This window comes from Meleagris gallopavo, chromosome 1 (genome assembly GCF_905368555.1).
Source record: "Meleagris gallopavo chromosome 1, MGAL_WU_HG_1.1, whole genome shotgun sequence".
Lineage (NCBI taxonomy): Eukaryota > Metazoa > Chordata > Aves > Galliformes > Phasianidae > Meleagris > Meleagris gallopavo.
In genome coordinates, this window is record NC_139404.1 from 150,425,985 (window position 1) to 150,444,534 (window position 18,550).

The window sequence follows — 18,550 nt, forward strand, 5'->3', positions numbered from 1 at the left end:
AAGAAATCTCCAGTGATGTACAGGAATTTACACCTGTTGAGCAAATGGCTTGACGTTAGACAAAAGTTATATTCTACCACCAACTTCCTATTGCACCATCAAGATACCAACAGGCAGAGTCGTCTGAATTCTCTCTCTCTTTTTCTTTTTTTTTTTTTCCGAAGTAAAAAATCCTTACCCTGTGTAGGACAGATTTTTCTCAGCTGTCTTCTCCTTCTCAAACTCCACCCTTTTTTGGGTTTTGGTATGTTTTAAGGGTAAGCGTAAACAGACATTTAAACCAGTAACAGGTGTTCCCAGGGAGGCATGTTTTTCTTTCATTCCAGGAGGATGAAGTTTGAGAATGTCTGCATTTCCTTCCCTTATATGACCAGGACCTTCCAGGCAGGGAAATAGTACTGAGCCCATGTCTGCCAGCAAAAGCAAAATTCACTAAGAGGATTCATGATATCATCATGGAGGTCTTTGCAGAGAATAATACTAAGGAAGGTCACAAAAAATATTGGTTTGATATCTGCAACCTCCCTTGTGAGTAGTGTGTGCTTTGTGTTCCACAGGCAAATGCACATCCAAAGAAGAATGGGTTGACAACCCCCTAAAACTTCCTCTGTTATATTGTTCTGAACAGCACTTCCATCCATCTGGTACCTGTGAGTACAGGACCAAGATCAAGACTATAGCAGGCAGTTAGTACATGTGAAGCCAGCTTTCCTTTCTATGTGCCAGAACAAACCCAAAAGGGGTGGGAGGGAGAGCATGGAAGGAACAAGTAGAAAAATGTTATGACTAAATATAGATAGGGTAAAATAAGGCAGTCAGTAAACTATTGACTCTTCCAAGGTTTTAACATTTCTTTAATTGTATGACTACAAATTTCACCTATGATCTGAGAATAACCACTGATCTGTAAGTCTACACTTTCCACTGAAATAAAACCATTATCTTAACTATATATATATATATATATGCATTTTGAGAAATTTTTTCTTTTGTCATGTTCCTCTCTCTGCACCTGATATTTTATATGAAAATTTCTGCAGAGGACTTTCCATTCTTTTTCTTCCTCAACAGGGCTAATCCCACCCACGCTACCCGGCTGGAGCCCTTGGCCATGTTCCACCATCACCACTGCTTGCTTCCAGTGGATTTTATCTTAGGCACTATTTTTAGTTCCTGAAATCAAGTATCTGTGCAACCACCTTTGATTTTGAACTTCCCATCTTCCCTGAACAATATCTAAAGATATTTTGGTAGCACAATAGCTATAATCCTTTGCAGGCAAGCTAATCTTTCTCCCTTGTTTGGTCTGTGTACTTGTGGGGGTTCTTTTCAGAGGTCTTCTGCAAATGAGAGCTCAGCTACTAAGAATGGCTGTGCAGAGCCCCAGGTTTTCAACATAGCACATGACCCTTCCCAGAGAGAAGACCACTGGTCTGTGTCCCAGGCCACAGCTCTCCTGCTAGCACAAAGCAGTATTAAATAAGTTCTGCCAAAAGCAAGTCCACTGGGACTTTTTCCTGTCCTCTAGGCTGTATGACTACCTCGTGTGAACTTTGACTGCTAGGTTTTGAAAATAGACTTGACACACAGTTTTTTCCTAAAAGACAAACTGAACACCTCATTAGACAATTAACTATCTAAACAGCTTGCATTACCCCAGTTCAAATGCCCTGCAAAGAAAGAAAAATTGGAAGAAGGAAAAGGAATTGTGCCTACTCTTATCCTGTGCACAACTTACATTGAAAGTGGTATCTTACTTGAGACAGAAGGGAAAAAATAAATGTATTATGTCAGAGAAAAGGGAAGGTGATCCTCTGCTTTGATTCAGAATAGATCCAAATGAGTGTTTTCAGGAACACTCTTGCTGGCATTGATCCAGTGTGTTCAGTTTTTTGTGTATATCTCAGTCCTGTGGGGAAAGATCATGTTCTTGAGAGAATTACAATAATTCTTGTAAAGAAAACAAAGAAAGTATTTTTGTTTATTTTTCTTAATGGCCCTGATCCAGCCAGGTTTTGTGTGCTGGTAACAGATGTTTCTTGTGAGTGACCCTGGCACATCTGGCACAAAGATTTTGTATTGCAATTGTTGTAATGAAAACACAAAAGACTGTAGCATTAGACACCAAGCACCACATTTTTAAATGGGTCTCCTACTTTGAAGCCATGAATGTGTAAACTGATTTTACTCCAAATCCTTTGGAAGTCAACAGAAACTTTCATTGATTTCAGTGGCTTGGGGTCAGACCTTTTAAGAACTGCTGGATCTGTACGTATGAAGACAAAAAGAAAACTGCTGACCTGTGTACGTATTTTTTTTTTTTAATAAAAATAGTGATTTTTCATGTACTTTAACATGAAGCTTCTTGGACATCCATGGTGGGCAGCATGTACTTGCTGGTCTTTCTGTGTCAAAATCTATCTATAAAACAGTGCAAATCACAGACTCCACTAGATATAATCTCATCAGAAAATCAATGCAAAATTTATGTGAGCAAAAGCAATAAGATCAAGACAAATTGTAATCTTTTTGGTACAACTAAAAATTAGAGAATGATCTTTATTTTGCAGCATCAGATGAATCTTTTGCCTGCAGAAGTAAGTCTTAATGTTCCTCTTCATAAATCAAGAGTCTTTTAATAAAGATAGCGAAGTCAATTAGGAAGAAGGATGCCTCATAACTTTGGGAAAAATAATAGTGATTTATCTTTTTTTAAGACAAATGTTATTCTCACATGAAGAGAACCAAACCATGATTTCTGTGCATTTATAGGTTAATTGATAAGTATAGGTGTTATCTCTCTAAATGTAGTTATGTGGTGTAATTTTTCCTGAGAAAGAAAAAAAGAATGGAAGAGAGAGAGAGTGAGAGGGGAAGGACAGAAGATCTAAGAAAGGGAAGAAGGAAAGAGTATTTGATTTAAAGGTTGGCAATCCTGACTATGGCAGGGGGCATGGAATTAGGTGATCTTTAAGGTGCCAACGCAAAGCATTCTGCAATTCTATGAGGAAGGAGGGAAGGAAGGAAGGAAGGAAGGAAGGAAGGAAGGAAGGAAGGAAGGAAAGAAGGAAGGAAGGAAGGGAGGAAGGAGGGAAGGAAGGAAGGAAGAGAAAGAGAAAGAGAGAGAGGGAGAGGGAGAGGGAGAGGGAGAGGGAGAGGGAGAGGGAGAGGGAGACGAGGTAGTTTGACTGACAGGCCATGATTCACCTTACAAACAGTATGGTACTAAAATCTTCAACAATATTAATATGCTAGCTAAATTAACTCTGATTTCATCAAAATATTTTTATTTCATCAAAATTTAATTGATATGTATTAACTCCTTATCCAGAGTTAATAAAATGTCTAATACTCCTATGCAATTCCACCCCTTAAGCACATCTTTTGCCTTCTTTACCTTTCAGAAGTTTTAATGAAAATTCTCATAGGCACAAATAGTACACTTCCTTGCCTAATACAAACACAAAAGACTTTTTGCTTTGGAAACAAATGTAGGGGAACAGCTGTGCTGATGAGCTTCTCAGAGCTCCTATTCACTCTGCAGCTGCTTCTACTTGTCCTCAGAAAACTTCTGGCTTGATTGACAGAAGGAGAGAGAACCATACAGAAGACCAAACACCAGTCACAGTCTTAAATCAGAGCTGCCTTAAATCTAAGAAAATTTCATACCTTATTTTTAGCTGCTGATGTGACAGCCATTTAGTCACAAATCTGGAACTTCTGCCAACTAGGTGCGAATCTCTCTCCCAGAATGTTAAACCACTTAAAATTCATCCAACTTCAAACCAGTAAGTTTACAAGTTTATAGCATTTGACATCAATTTGAGCAAAGATGGTTAAAGAAGGAGAGAATATCTATTTACACCAAAAGCTTTTAGCAGGAATGAGCTGCAACAATTAGAAACTTTTACCAAACTGTTTTTTGTTTTCTTTGCAGCAGCTCCTGATACAGAAGTTCCACTTGAAAGCTTAGCTTGACAGAGAGGAATATATAATAAAGTATGTTCTGATTGCTAACAAAACAGTGATTTTGACCTGTTGCAGACTGAAAGGCACATTTCAGATTCCAGGTGTGATAACAAGATTATATGTCTTATCACTTCATTCTTTAGTGACTTGATAAATGCAGTACACATCAGACTCCAAGATGCAGTGGCTAAATCTGGATCTCCTTCTCGTATAAGCTCAGTAAATTATATACCGTAAATAGATGTAGTTTGTCATAGGAAACCAGAATGTGCAGACATTTAGACCACTCAGGCTGGGTCCTAGGTAGTGTTTATAACACTACAGTAGCAGAGGATGTAGACAGGCATTTGATCAGTCTGCTAGGTCCTTTGTATATATTTTGTGCAAAGTGAATTTTGTTGTTTCTCTCAGAGTTTAGGCTTCAAAATGCCACTTCTAGAAAACTAAACGTTTTTTTTCTGAATTGCTTACTTATTCTTTTCTATGACTTCTTTTCTAGAAAGGCAAAAGCATTTATTTGTTTGCACTAGCAGCGGTAGATGTACAACTCCACCCTGAAAATTGGTATAATAATTATTATTATTATATAAATTGGCAAATAGACGGGAAGTACAGTGGATACTTGAAAACTTGAGGCTGTAATCTAAATTAGAAAGAGGAGAACTGGGAATGCTTCAGAGCTTAGAGTTCATTGTCTGGAAAAGGGCCTGCCTCCAAACCAGAGCAAGTCTTCTCCCTCTCATCTATTTTGTATAGGATGTTTTCCTGGGAGTGCTGTCTGGATGACAGCCATTGCGTGCTTCGCCCAGATTTCTGTTTCAGGGCATACTGTGGTGCACACCTGCAGCTCAGTTTAGATGAATTCAAAACTGACGTTCTGGCTATGTTTCAGCTCTGGGCTGATAGGTATCTGCCTGACCACCCATGCAGGGATACTGCCACCAGTAGCTTACCTCAGCATTAGAACATGCAGCCTTTCAGTACTGCCTGTGGGATGCAGACCTTGTTTGCCTCTGACACCTGTTTCAATTTCACTGTCCTACATCTAAAAGAAGTCAGTAATTCTTTCTTCTGACTTGACTAAAATTCCCTCTATTTATTTCTTTTTTTTTTCTTACTTTCTCCTGATTTGAATCTCTTTTGCATGAATCCCTTGATTAGATTGATTTGTTTGAATGTTAAAGACAGTATTTTATTAGTGCCTTAAGGGAGGGCAAACTGCCAATGAAGAAAAAACATGCTGCGGTCCGGTCTTTTGCAAAAGAAGCCATCATTTGATGCTAACTTAGTAGTCAGGAGTGGCTTTAGACCTTCAATGCTGTGGGCAAGAACTTATTATTATTATTATTATTATTATTATTATTATTATTACTATTATTATTATTATTATTTTCTTGCCACACACCCAGCTAAAATATTTTAAAAGCTTGTAGATATGTGCATAAATATGTGTCTGTGCATGTATTGATATATGATTGTTTGCAAGTGCTGTATATACACACACAAACAAGCACATACATACACATATTTATAAAATTTATGCCACGTAAGTAGGTATCGGAGACAGCTGAGTTTTACCCATTCCATCTCGCATTACTCTTTGCTCTGAATTCATAACTACATGAGGACAGGTTTTAAAAAATAAATCCAAGTGGCCTCAGTGAAACATATTTGTCTTTCTTCCCCAAAGACAGAATGGTCTGTTTGAAAAAACTGGGTCTAGTTTGCCGATATTCACTTCTGTCTATGTTTCTTTAGATAAGAATTCAATTAAGAAAAAAAATGATGATTTTCCAGCCCTACAGAACTAGAAGCATTAGTTTTTTTCTGCTACAAAGAGTATTTCCATGATTTCACAAGGGATGTAAAGGGCAGATTTTGCAAGGATGTCAGTTAGTTAGATAAGAAAACATTTGTTTCTATATGTATAAGCAGAAATACTATGTGGTCCAAAACATCAACACTAACTACGTGTAAGATAGGGTATGCTTGTAAGTAAGTTTATTGGAGACTTTCTTGTATTATAAAAGATTGTATTTCAACTAAATCCAAAACAATTCAGGCTTCATATGGTCTGAATGCTTCCCAACTGCCTTCACCCTGGAAATACTGGAATCATTAGACTTCAGACTAAACTCTCAATGGTCCATTTTTACAGATTTTGTGGCTTTCTGAAAGCCCTCTACAGCTAGCTTTTTAATAACCTAGTGTACCTTAAAGATGAAGACATTAAGCAGAATTTGGAATCTCTAAAGCATACATAAAGTTTAGTTTACTATAAAATTTACAGCATATAGAGAACACAAAAGCTATTTAATATGTCAGAAAGACAAAACATACTTACCTATCCAGTGAAATGAATAAAAGTATGTAAAACTTTGGCTTCTAAAAAGCAAGGAAAGGTGAGCTGCAATAGAGTCAGCGAGTCTGCTCATTTGATTAAGGTGAAACAAGAACTTAAGCTCTTTACCAATTTGGTACATTCAGCTTGGTTAACCTTACAAAATTTAATGTCCCTGCATTCATAATCTGTATCCCACACTGTCATGTTTTCTATGAATGCAAGAAGAAAGAGAATTAATGACTCATCTTCTAATAAAGAAAATGCAGAGCTGTTACTCTATTTTGCATTTTAGTTCTGTTAGAAGTATTTTGTAATTGAGTGCAATTTATGTGAATCATTTTGCTTGATAAATATTTCTAATGTTCCCTTTTTCTTGGAAAAAAAAAAGGAACAAATATGAATGATTTCTAACAATCTATTGGAGCATTTAGTTATATCCTTATTATACTTTATGTAAATATCAACCTACTCTTAGGGAAGGAAACTGTGCTTTAATTTTATCATTTGAATTCCTCATTGCTCTAGACTGTTTTGAGCTAGGATTACAACACTTCTCCTTGTTGGTAGTATAACCCACTCAACCTTTACTTAGAGTTTTTATTTTATTGATTCAGCATCCCAGAGCCTGTAATATGATAAATACGTGGAAACTTGAAAATGGTATCTTGTTTACATGGCTATGCAGCTGCCAAAGCAGCTGCCATTTCAATTTTTAAAAGGGGAACAAGGGCTTCTTATCTTATGTGAAAGAAAAATAGACTGATTCTCAATCCTTATGTTTCAAACACATTTAATAACAAAGATGAGCCAACATTTAAAAAATATATCAACAGTTATGTATAATATTAAAAAGCTTTACTAAGAGCTAAAATATATTTTCTTTATATTAAAGCATTTTTTATATAAGGTGACAAGGAACTGTAAACTGCAGAAGATGTCAATGCTTCCAACAACTCTAACACTCTCGCCAGATTATGTACTTTCTGATCAGCAGCTACCAAATAAAAGAAGCTGGGAGTGATTGGTCCTGGTGGATGCTGGATGTTTCCATCAGAAGTTAAGTTTAATCTGTTTTAATGAAAAATCTTAAATGTAATTAAAAAAATAAAACATTTATTTTAGTAGCATTTTTATTATAGATATTTAAATGGTCTAAAAGACAAATCACTCTAATACATATCTCTGTAAGGAATGCAATTTACTCCTAATCAAATCAAATAAATAAACTCAGTGTTGTTGAAACAAGATATCTGATAAATTTCAGGAAAATATTGGCAATATGAATACACTCTCAGGAAATATTTGTCTTTTGTTGAATCAATGTTTTCAAATAGAAAGGCGTTCTTTGACATATCCTAACTCCAAAGTCGAGTTGAGAGCAAAATCAGCCACAGCTTTAAGTGGTCAGTATTCTAAAAAAGATGCAAGATCAGAATTTTAATGTAGAAGTTTTATCATCTCCTGAAGGAAGTCAGTCTCCTTAACGCAGCAGAACAGCAGAATCTTCCATCAGCTCCTAGATTCATTATCAATTTCTGCCAGCATAATTCCAAATGACTATAACTTGAGATTTTGTCATTGCTCATACCTTATACTACTTTACCCTTAGAGATCTATGTAAGGTTAAATTTAACCTTATCACCTAGTCTCTAAGTAGCCAGTGAATAAAAATGTCATTTATTAAATGAGTTCTCTTCAAGATATATCCACATATAAAATGCACTTGATATATATCTGTAATGATATCATTTAGGCACCTGTGTTTGGCACACCTGAATTTAGCCTCTGTTGAACCTGATGTAGATCCTTTTCATTTTATTTCAGTGCAGCGTCAAGTAGGAGATGCAGGCTGTTCTCTACACCAGTTTCAGATTTTTTAGTAAAGCAAGTAGACAATAATTTATAATTAATATTTTACTTTGTAAACTAGATACAGTCATTTCAAAATTGGAACTATTATCTATTATTATCTTACTTAAATTTAAATATTTTTGATGCATAACAATACTCTTTAATCAGTTCTTTCAGTGTATCTTCTCTATATATGCAGTAACACAAATATTTAATAATATCTTTTCCTGTTATGTGATAGCATTTTTTTTCTATGAAAGAACAGTACAATTTATTCCTCAAAACAAAACGTTTGTGCTATATTTTAAGAAACTAGCCACAAAGGATTTATATTGGGAACTGAACACGTTCTTTTTACTCCACATATTGAAAAGAGAAAGGTATATTTTTAATAATAAAATACTGCACTTGATTCTATTGTCTGTGTTATTTTTCAAAGTATGACCTAATCTAATGTTCTGTCATTGTTTTGGCAGAACATGAAACAACAAATATGTTAAATTTGAGTGGTTTCCTGCAATGTTATTCTATCAAACTGGCAATTTCCGAAAGGATTTGGAATGGAGTTTGCTATTCCTTAGACACCGGGGAGGTCCAGCAATGGTTGCCAAGATGATCTGCAGCTCAAGCTGGTCCTAATATCTGAGCACATAAAAACGTTCTTTCTGCTTCAATATATTTTTAGGTCTAATCTTAAGCAGATTTGAGAAACCTTATGAGTATCCACTGTTTTCACTTCAGAATGTACAGGACTTGATATTAATATTTTTATACTTTGTGGCACATGGGAAAATTTACACATAACTTCCTCATTCTGTAAACAGTAACATTTTAATCACAGAGATAAAACCATTTCAAACAAAAAGAGAGAGCAAGCAATAACCAAAGAGTAGATGTTAAAAGTAAGGACAGGATACATCCTACGATTCTTATATGTGTAATCATGTACTTAATATGTAGTCCATGTACTTCACATACTTTTCATTATCGCCAACAAATCATGATGTTTCCAAGATGGTAGCAACTTGGAAGAAATCTGTGATTCAGTTGTGGTTTGGAACCAATTCAAATTGCAAATTCTGAATAAGATCAAATTGGAAACCTAATGCTTCAACCAGTCCTATTGCACTCCGGACTTTGGAGCAGAGACAAATACTACATGGGGTAACCTAAATCTACACACTTAGTTATACTCCCAGCATGATGGATGAAGCAGAAAAGCTCTAAAATGGTTTTGTGTAAGTCTGTCAGTGCAGAGCACCATAGGCTAGTACTGACTAACCAAGTTCCCTTTGAGTCAGGAAGTGTTGATTCATTAATGTAAATTAATTTGAATAACTCACTATTGTTTATGAATAATACTAACCTAGGAAAATTCATCCATATCAGAATGCTTATCTCTTATTTAACCTGCAATGTAGCTGCTGCTATTTTATTTTTTCAATGACTTGGCATAGAGCATATCAATTTTGAAGTGATAGTGAAAGCATTTTTTTGTCAGTAAAGACAAGCAAAAGTTGTCACTACAGAGACAATCCCTGAAAAGCAGATGTTCCTGAAAACTGCTTGATATCTTGCTGGACAGCATAGTAACTAAACGATATCTCCTATGCCTCTCTGTGCAAAACAGAGAAAGAAGAAACCTAAGTGAGTACAAAGAAAACTGAACTGAAACAGCATCAAAGCGAAATCTGAAGGGTACATTTTGGGGCTTTGTGGTTTTCTGCTCTCTTTTAATTCTTTTATTTTTTCCTTTTTCTTTTTTTTTTTTAATTTTTTTTTCTATTTTTTTCCCCCAGAAAATGATACTAGTGTTTTGTTCAGAACATTGCAAGATGAGTTTGTGTAACATTTTTTTTTTAATAAAAGCCATTTAGTATTTACCCACATAGCACATACACTGATCAAAACTGATTCAGCTACCTGTAATTATGAAAATAATTTTATAATTCTGAGTCTTCTTCAAGCTAAACAAAGCTAGCTCCCTCAACTTTTCTTTACAGGAGAGGCACTCCAGCCTGTTGATCGTATTCATGGCCTTCCTCTGGATCCACTCCAACAGCTCTATATCTTTTTTTTATTGGGAGCCTCAGTCCTGAACACAGTACTCCACCATATGGGGCCTCATGAGGGCAGAGTAGATGGCAACAATCACCTCCCTTGCCCCACTATCCACTCCTCTTCTGATGAAGCCCAAGATACTGTAGACCTTTCAGGCTGCAAGAGCACATTGCTGGGTCATGTCCAGCTTTTAGTTCACCAGGACCCCTAGTCTTTCTCTGTAGGGTTACTCTCAGTTCTTCTCCCAGTCTGTACACATATCTGGAATTGACCTGAATAAAGTACAACGCCCTGCATTTGGCCTTGCTGAACCTCATTAGGTTCTTGTAGGCCCACTTTTCAAGCCTGCACAAATCACTCTGGTTGGGATCCCTTCTTTCTATTGTTTCATCTGCACCACTGAGCTTAGTGTCATCAGCAAACTTGCTGAGGGTGCTCTCTAGCCCTGATATTTGGAATGTTGATAAAGATATCATAGAGTTCTGGGTCTCAGGACTGACCTCTGGGGGGCATCACTCATCTCTGGCCTCCACTTGGACGTAGATCCATTGACAACAACCGCAACAACTCTCTGGTTGTGAATATCCAACATGTAAATTGTGCTGTCCAGCCTTCAAACCCATATCTTTACAATTTAGATAAGAATATGGCATGGGAACATGTCAAAGGTCTTGCACAAGTCCAGATAGATCGTGTCTTATGCCCTTCATTTGTCCACAAATGGCATCACCCCATCATAGAAAGCCACCAGTTAGGTCAGGCATGATTTACCCTTGTTGAAGCCATGCTGGCTGTCACATAAAACCTCCATGTCTCACATGTGCCTTAACATAGCTTCCAGGAGGATATGCTGCAAGATGTGAGAATCACTGGCCTGTAGTTCCCTGGACCTTCCTTTCTCTCTTTCTTAAAAATGCAAGTGATATTTTCCTTTTTCCAGTTGCTAGGTCTTCATCTGCTACATATGACGAAGTGTGGCTTGGCTACTACATCAACCAGTTCTTTTGGAAACTTGGAATACATGTTGTCTGGAGACATAGACTTGTGTACAGTCAGTCATGTGAGGGGTTCTCACACGTGCTCTTCTCTTAGAATGAGGGGGATTTTTATCACTCAGTCCCCCTGCCCAGAGGCTCAGGGACATGAAAGGCATGTCACTAAGAATAGTTTCCCAGGGGATCCCATCCAGTACTTCCTTAAATAGATGGAAGTTTTCTCTCTTGAATTTCATGGTCTTAACTCTGTTCTTTGCCAGACCCGTATTCCTCAAATCAACCAGGGCATAGTACAGCCCAGATCACCTCCAATTTTAAACTGTTTAATGATCTCCTCTGCACTTACCAAGCAATGGGTCCATTAATGTACCTCCTCTGTTTGGTCTGTCCCATACCTAGACCAGAGAGTTATTCTCAGCAGACTCCAGGAGCTTCCTAGATTCCTTGCGGCTTACTGTGTCGCTTTCCCACCAGGTATCCATGTGGCTGAAATCTCCTATCATAATGAAAGCCTTTAAGTGCAATGTCTCTTGTAACTGAAACAAGAAGGCCTCATTAACAGGTTCTGCCTGATCTGGTGGCCTGTAGTAGACCTTGACCATTGTATTAAAGTTATAATAAAGGTATTTAAAGTGTCAACAATGACATTTATTGGTCTAGATGTATTGGGAAATAATCTTATAATCCATCAAGCTTTATTAATTTCCTCAGTGTGAAGCAATAATTACAGTGTAGCTCCACGGGACTTTGCCATTAGTTAAGACTCAGAGTTCTGCTAGCTGTTCAGACAAATTGTTGCCTTTTGAAGATATTCGCTATGGACACAAATTCTTCTTTTCTCTACATTTGAGAAAAAAAAAATGGAGTGTTTTGTTTTTAAAAATGAGCTCTTTTCTTTCAGTCTAGTGCTACCTCTCTACTAAACAGGTGGGATCTGCTAATGAGTGTTGATTGGATTTGATCTCAGCAAGGTAGTAAGTTTTCATCTTCTAGTTTTCTTTGTTCAGAATGAAAAATAATGAAACCAACACCGAAGTGCACATAGTGATAAACCTATATACAGTAGGCTGGAGAATTTTGGAAAAAGGACATGATTAAATCACGTGCCAAGGATCAAATAAAGGCACACAATATATGATGCCTTGAGATTCTAGGACAAAATTGTTGCTATGTGGTATCAATTAACATTAAAACAAGTTGCAAAATGTTATGGGTGTATATGTGTATATGTGTATGTATATGTATATGTGCATGAATATAAATGTAAATGTATTTGCTTAACTCTGGTCTTTCCTTTTTTTAAGGATTTGATGGCACACAAAATGTTGAGTTACAATGTTTACAAGGAAAAATTGACCAATACTGAAGGCAGAATTTATTAGCTTTTCAAGAGGAGCAAAACTGTAATCTCTATCAATACTTCAGGCAGTTCTTATAGCTCCAATCAGAAGAAATATACAATGGATTACCTTAATTTTTTTAACAGTTTGTTCCGGAAATGGTGATGCTTACAACTGCATTAATCAAATAACATGTCTGAGTGACAGGAAAGTTGTACCAAAGAAAAGAGAATTTCTACAATATATTTTATCCTCTCACATACCTTCAACTAGAGCTGAAGGAGTTGCTTACATGTCAGATGAGAGCATGAAAAAGAACTGTACATATCACTGTGAAAAAGCTTAACTGTTATACTAAAACAGAGAATTTGCCAGTATATGCTATTTCTTCTGCAGAAACAATTAAAACCTTAGTAAAAGAAACATCATTTGCCAGTGTGAATTGCATGTCTCTAATAAAAGTTTCCTCTTGGTGTCTGTCTACTGTGATGAGAAATATTTGGGAAAAGTCTATATGTAAACATATTTCATAATATTTTACCTAAATGAGAACCTCCTGCACCATTTCAGTCAATTATGCAACCTGCAAAGCTCTCCTAAGAGCATAGTCTGTGGTCTTGGGTAAGTTATTGAGTTACAACACCTTAAGAAGATATCATCCATCAAATGATTCATAACTGCCTATTATGCAAATACTCGTAGTCTGTTAAAAATGCAAAGTAATGTAATTCAAATCATAGTGGTGGCTCACATCATTGTAGTGTTTAACTTGCTTATAGTTTGAATATTCAGACTTTTGAGTCTATTCATAATCAGCCTCTCATTAGAGATTGTTAGCATATCCGCCCTACTATGTGCATCATGGTTAAAAAGATCGGTACGATTATTTGTGCACAGAGCTGAGATCATGAATTGATCTGTTGCAGACATAAGAAGAGCTATCAGACACTACCATGCTTCCATTTTCTGAAATGCCTTGCAACTTGAGATGAAAATGTTGATAACTATTCTTCAAAGCAAGATACACAGATTTGCCCACTCATGACAGACCTAGCTCCAATCTGGAAACAGACAAGTCAAGTTCACACTGCTAGACTTCTTTCACTATCTTTCACTGTTGGACATTAGCAGAAGGTAGTAATGTCAGATGTACCTTTCCAGGCTATTGCCAGGCTGTGCACAGCAAGTCTAAAAAGAAAAGGAAATGTAGTGCACATGATTACCCTTCTACTCCACATACCTGCCTGCCTACATAATTTGCAATGATTTTCAGGGCTTTCATTTTAGCTGGAAGACTGCTAAAATATTTATGAAGACTCAAGTTCACTGTTTGAGATGCCATTAACTGCTACGAATCTTGATTAATATCTAGTCCTCACTACAGTTTTCTGTCAAACTTCTCCATCTCTATAAAACAGTACAATATAAAATAATACGGTGTTGTGGAAATAAAATCCATCAAGGGATCCTTATAGTAAATTTCCGGTTAGACTACCCTTCTGATTACTTTAAAAATGTGCTTGTGAGTGTGTAGAGATACTATAATATATAAATATATATATTTATTTTTACAGGTATGAACAGATTTACCAGAAATTTTCCAATCTAAAATGTAAAATTAATGAGAAAAGTAGGTATGTTAAATCCAATGTGTTGAAGGCTCTAAAGGTCATGTTGGGAAGGAGAGAACCACGGAAGTTGCAGCTTCTTGATTTCATGAAAAAAGTTTCTACATCAACTAAAAAGGACTTCTACATTTATTCTTTACTTAGAAACCACCATACATTTCTAAAAGACCTTTCTATCCAGAATATGAACCCTAAACCTAGGTTTTAAATAAGGAGTAAATGGATCTCTCAAGTCTGTCACACAAATATGAAGCCTTGAAAAATATAACATAGTATTAGAAGGTACAGGTGCATTGCTGAGACAACTTGCTGATGGTAACTTAGGTGAGGAAGCTTTATTTTTTTTCATAGCTGAAGAAAGAAATTTGCCAGTGACAAGAAGGCTGACTTACATGCCTCACATTCCTCACTGCTGAAAATAATGAAAGGAAGGAGGAGAAGGAAAAAATCAAATTTCAAGTAAGGAATCAACAGTGAACTTAATGCAGGTGCAATATTTCTTGAGATAAAGAGTTTTTTGTTTCACCCCCATCTTATTTCATGAAAATGAATTCCTCCCCTCTCCCTCTCTTTATCAGTGCAAAGTAGATTAGAAATGTTGATATCCTTTATTGGCAAAGATATTTTTACAGTCTTTAGTCAAGTTGTCAGAGCAGGATTAACTTCCTACAGAACTTAAAATACCTTCACTAAGTGTAGTAGAGTTCTATATAGGTCCATTAACCTGTCCATTTTTTTGCTACCTACTTTACTGAATTATTTTCTGCATCTAATGCAGCACAAAGATAAGCTTTTTTACTCTTCCAAATCTATAAATACATCACACACCTCACTGAGCCAGCATATCACTTCAGTCACTGAGATGACATCAACAAATTTACTTTATAATCCAGTATACTGCACAATAAAGAGTCAGTCAAGGTTGTATTTAACCTTATGTTACTGGAGGTTCTCAATAGGCAAACATTTGATATTGTTGGAAAAATTCTGGTTGCTCTTCACAGTTTGGGCTACATGTCGGCTCTTGAATATGGCTTCAATTTATGATAAAATCATGTCTTACCCTTTTCGTCGCTAGGTGGAAAGACTCAAACTGTACAAAATGGTGGTGAATAGTTTTATGGCTTTCTTGATTATAATGGGAAAGTTGATGATCTGTTTCTTTCCTAAAGTTGTGAGATATACAGTTTTGAAAAGAGTTAAATATAAATCAGGAAAAAAGATGTAAAATCATATGCTTCTGAAGTGCAAGAAAAGCCATATGCAAACATTTTTATCATCTTCTCGGATAACAAAGAAATGGTCTGAATTCATTCAGTCATTTAATATTTTGACTTATTTAAATGAAATTTAATATCATGCTATATTTAACCGGGAAGACTAGTATGAATAGGCTTGACCAGATAGGTTTTGCTTTCTGCATTTTTGAAAGTTTACAAGGCACAAATGGATAAAGTCTTGAGAAGTTTGGCCTGGCCTCAGACCTGCTCCCACCCTCTTTGAACAGTAACTTGGATACTTGGATGGAAGACCTTCTGAAGACCCTTTCCATTTCAATTATCTGGTGAGCCTGCGATCATAACAAAGTTAAAGAAGAGACACAGTTCAAACTCTGAGAGCCAAGAACAGAAATAATTGGTATTTGAGGTGAAAAAAAAAGAAAAAAAAAAGTATATATATACAAATATAATTTAACTGTTTGAGGAAAATGCTGTAAAATAGAGATATTCATTCATGCAGAATAATTTTTTTAAAAAGTGGGAGATAACTGGGGTAAATGCATTTGCAATATAGTTGTCATATAAGTATAACCAGCCTAGTTTTTCTTTGCTTTTAAAAGGTTATCGTGTGAAAAATGAAAGAATTAACAGTATCAGTTCTTTTGTCATCAGTATTGATACTGAGCATTTGCACAGTAATTTTTAACATGAGAGTCCAACTTGCACAGAATAGCCAATTTGCACTCAGTTGAACTCTCCACCGTCCAGAGCAGGGACTTATATTTAGACTGTTTCACAAAGGGGATTTTATCCTGTGCTTAATCCCATACAAGGTGCAGAGATTGTCTGAATGTCTGCTTGGCCCAACACACTTTAACAGGATAAATGAGTTTCAGAGCTTGGAAACTTTTCCTGGCATAGTTAATTGAGCAAAGACAATAATGACATAGCTGTAATTCAAATAAGAAGAGTGGAGCAAGGTAAGTTGTTTGACAGTGGGTTGAAGTTCCTTCTGGAGACCTTGCGAAGTCCCACAGAATTTGTGTCAAGGTTAGGCTCTTGCAGTTTGAAATCAGTCTCATGGAACTCTTTACATGTAAGCATGTTAGATGCCAGAATTGACTAACTGGATCCTTTCTCCTTAACTAGGGCATTAATAATAACAAATGGAGAGAATCCAGAAGTGCCTGGCTGGTTGAACAAAAGTGAGCTCTGTAACTCTGATATACATAATAACTTGCCTGTATTCAGAGGCATGCAAAGGTAGATTCTTCCATAAAAATGAGTGTCCATCAGCATACTCACAGATAGTGTTCTCCTAATTACTTACAAAGAAACAAAAAGCAAAACAGAAAAGTATGAATTTCACAACTGATGAAAAATATTTACTTTTTTTTCTAGTCTGCAGTTAAAATAAGCAAAACAACAGAAAACTCAAGGTTAGAAGCTTACATGAGAAATAATTTTAGTTCATGCTTATTAATTTGAACCATTAAACAGATATTATTTAATAGAATTGTACATCTACAACAGAAGCTTCACATTAATTTCCTGTGTTTATTCACCTAGTGTTTTATACAAAACCAACGCTTTTTTATGTCTTTACTTGGATACCTACTTTCATAGTTTGGAAGTGGCCTCAAAACCCAAAGAAACAATTGTCAAGTATGCTACTGTAACACATTACTGAGATTTAGGGTCCAGTATAAGCATATCTTAACAAACCTGTGTTGTCATATTGGAATTCAGGCTATCTAGCAGTATTAAAGTAGATGAGTGTACTTACATAAAGAGAAGTTCTAAATCAAAACTGTTTCTTGAAATATCAGCGTGTATTCCTATCCCTTCCATAATAATGCTTAATGTGTTTAACAGAAACTAGATCTCAGTCATTGTATTATACATTTTGAGGTTTCTAAATGGATTTATATATAAACATACAACAGAGAACATGCATAACAATTGTAACATAGTGTATATTCAGAATTAGTGAACATGAAGGCCAAAATGAATAATTAGTTATCCAAATTCATTTGAATTTTAATACTCCTATCAGAAAGTGGTCTCTATTTCATGAAGTCAAATGCTCTTGAGTGGAAGTCTATGAAATTACCAACTAAGTAACTTGTACAGAAGGAATAGAAAATAATTTTTGATTTGACTACATGACTACTCTTAGAGCATCAAGAATAATTCAGATCTTGTTTGTTGTAAGGAGCAATTCTTGGGGAAACACTAAATCTGAAATGTCTCATATGATTACTGAAGACCAGAAATGTTTTATTTTTTCTATTAATTCCTGTCTAGGAAAAACAGTTAAATTTAGTTAGAGTTTGAAGACCAAAGGATATATTCTTCTTTCATTTGTCATGTTGACACTGCATCTTGGAGAAATAATCTCTAAGAGGGTCCACAGGAACTTTGACAGAAAATCCATGGAGTGCAAATAGGTAGGATCTGGAGGAAATATTTATATAAGGTTGAGCATATTTGTATTCAGGCCTTTTGACAGGGAGGCTGACGCTGTTCCAAGGCAAGAAGGGGGTCCTTTATTGGAATCAGGAACATGATGATGTGTGACACTGGTCTTTGGTCTCACTCAGTGTCATCATAGTTACACTTCCAGTAGATTAATCTCAGTGTCCCACCATGAAGCAAAGTATTTTTGAATAATACAAGTAGTGTTTTGAAGCGTGCGTAGGTGTCACATTGAATAATAGTGAATGAACTTTAGTCTATATTTTGTTTTATTATTCTGATTAACATCCAGCAAAATCAATAGAATCATTTCAGATTTACACTAGTAAAATGATGAGCAGAAGCCAGTTATCTTAATTATTATGTTTTTTTTGAAAAGAACCTTCAATTACTACATCATTCAATAAAGAAGGAAAAATATTACGTGAAATCTAGAGCATAAAACTTCCATTAAACAGACAGAAAGAACATCTACTATTTCACTTTGAAAATGTATCTGAAAGACTAAAGTGAGGTGGGAATGATAGCCCATAAACTACATCACAACAGTTACAATTCATGTCCACTTTAGTTCCACAGAAAGAAGGAAAATGAATTTTAATTTTGTTTCAGTCATTGGCTTAGATGATCTGGCAGTAATACAGGGACTTTGGAATAATTTTGT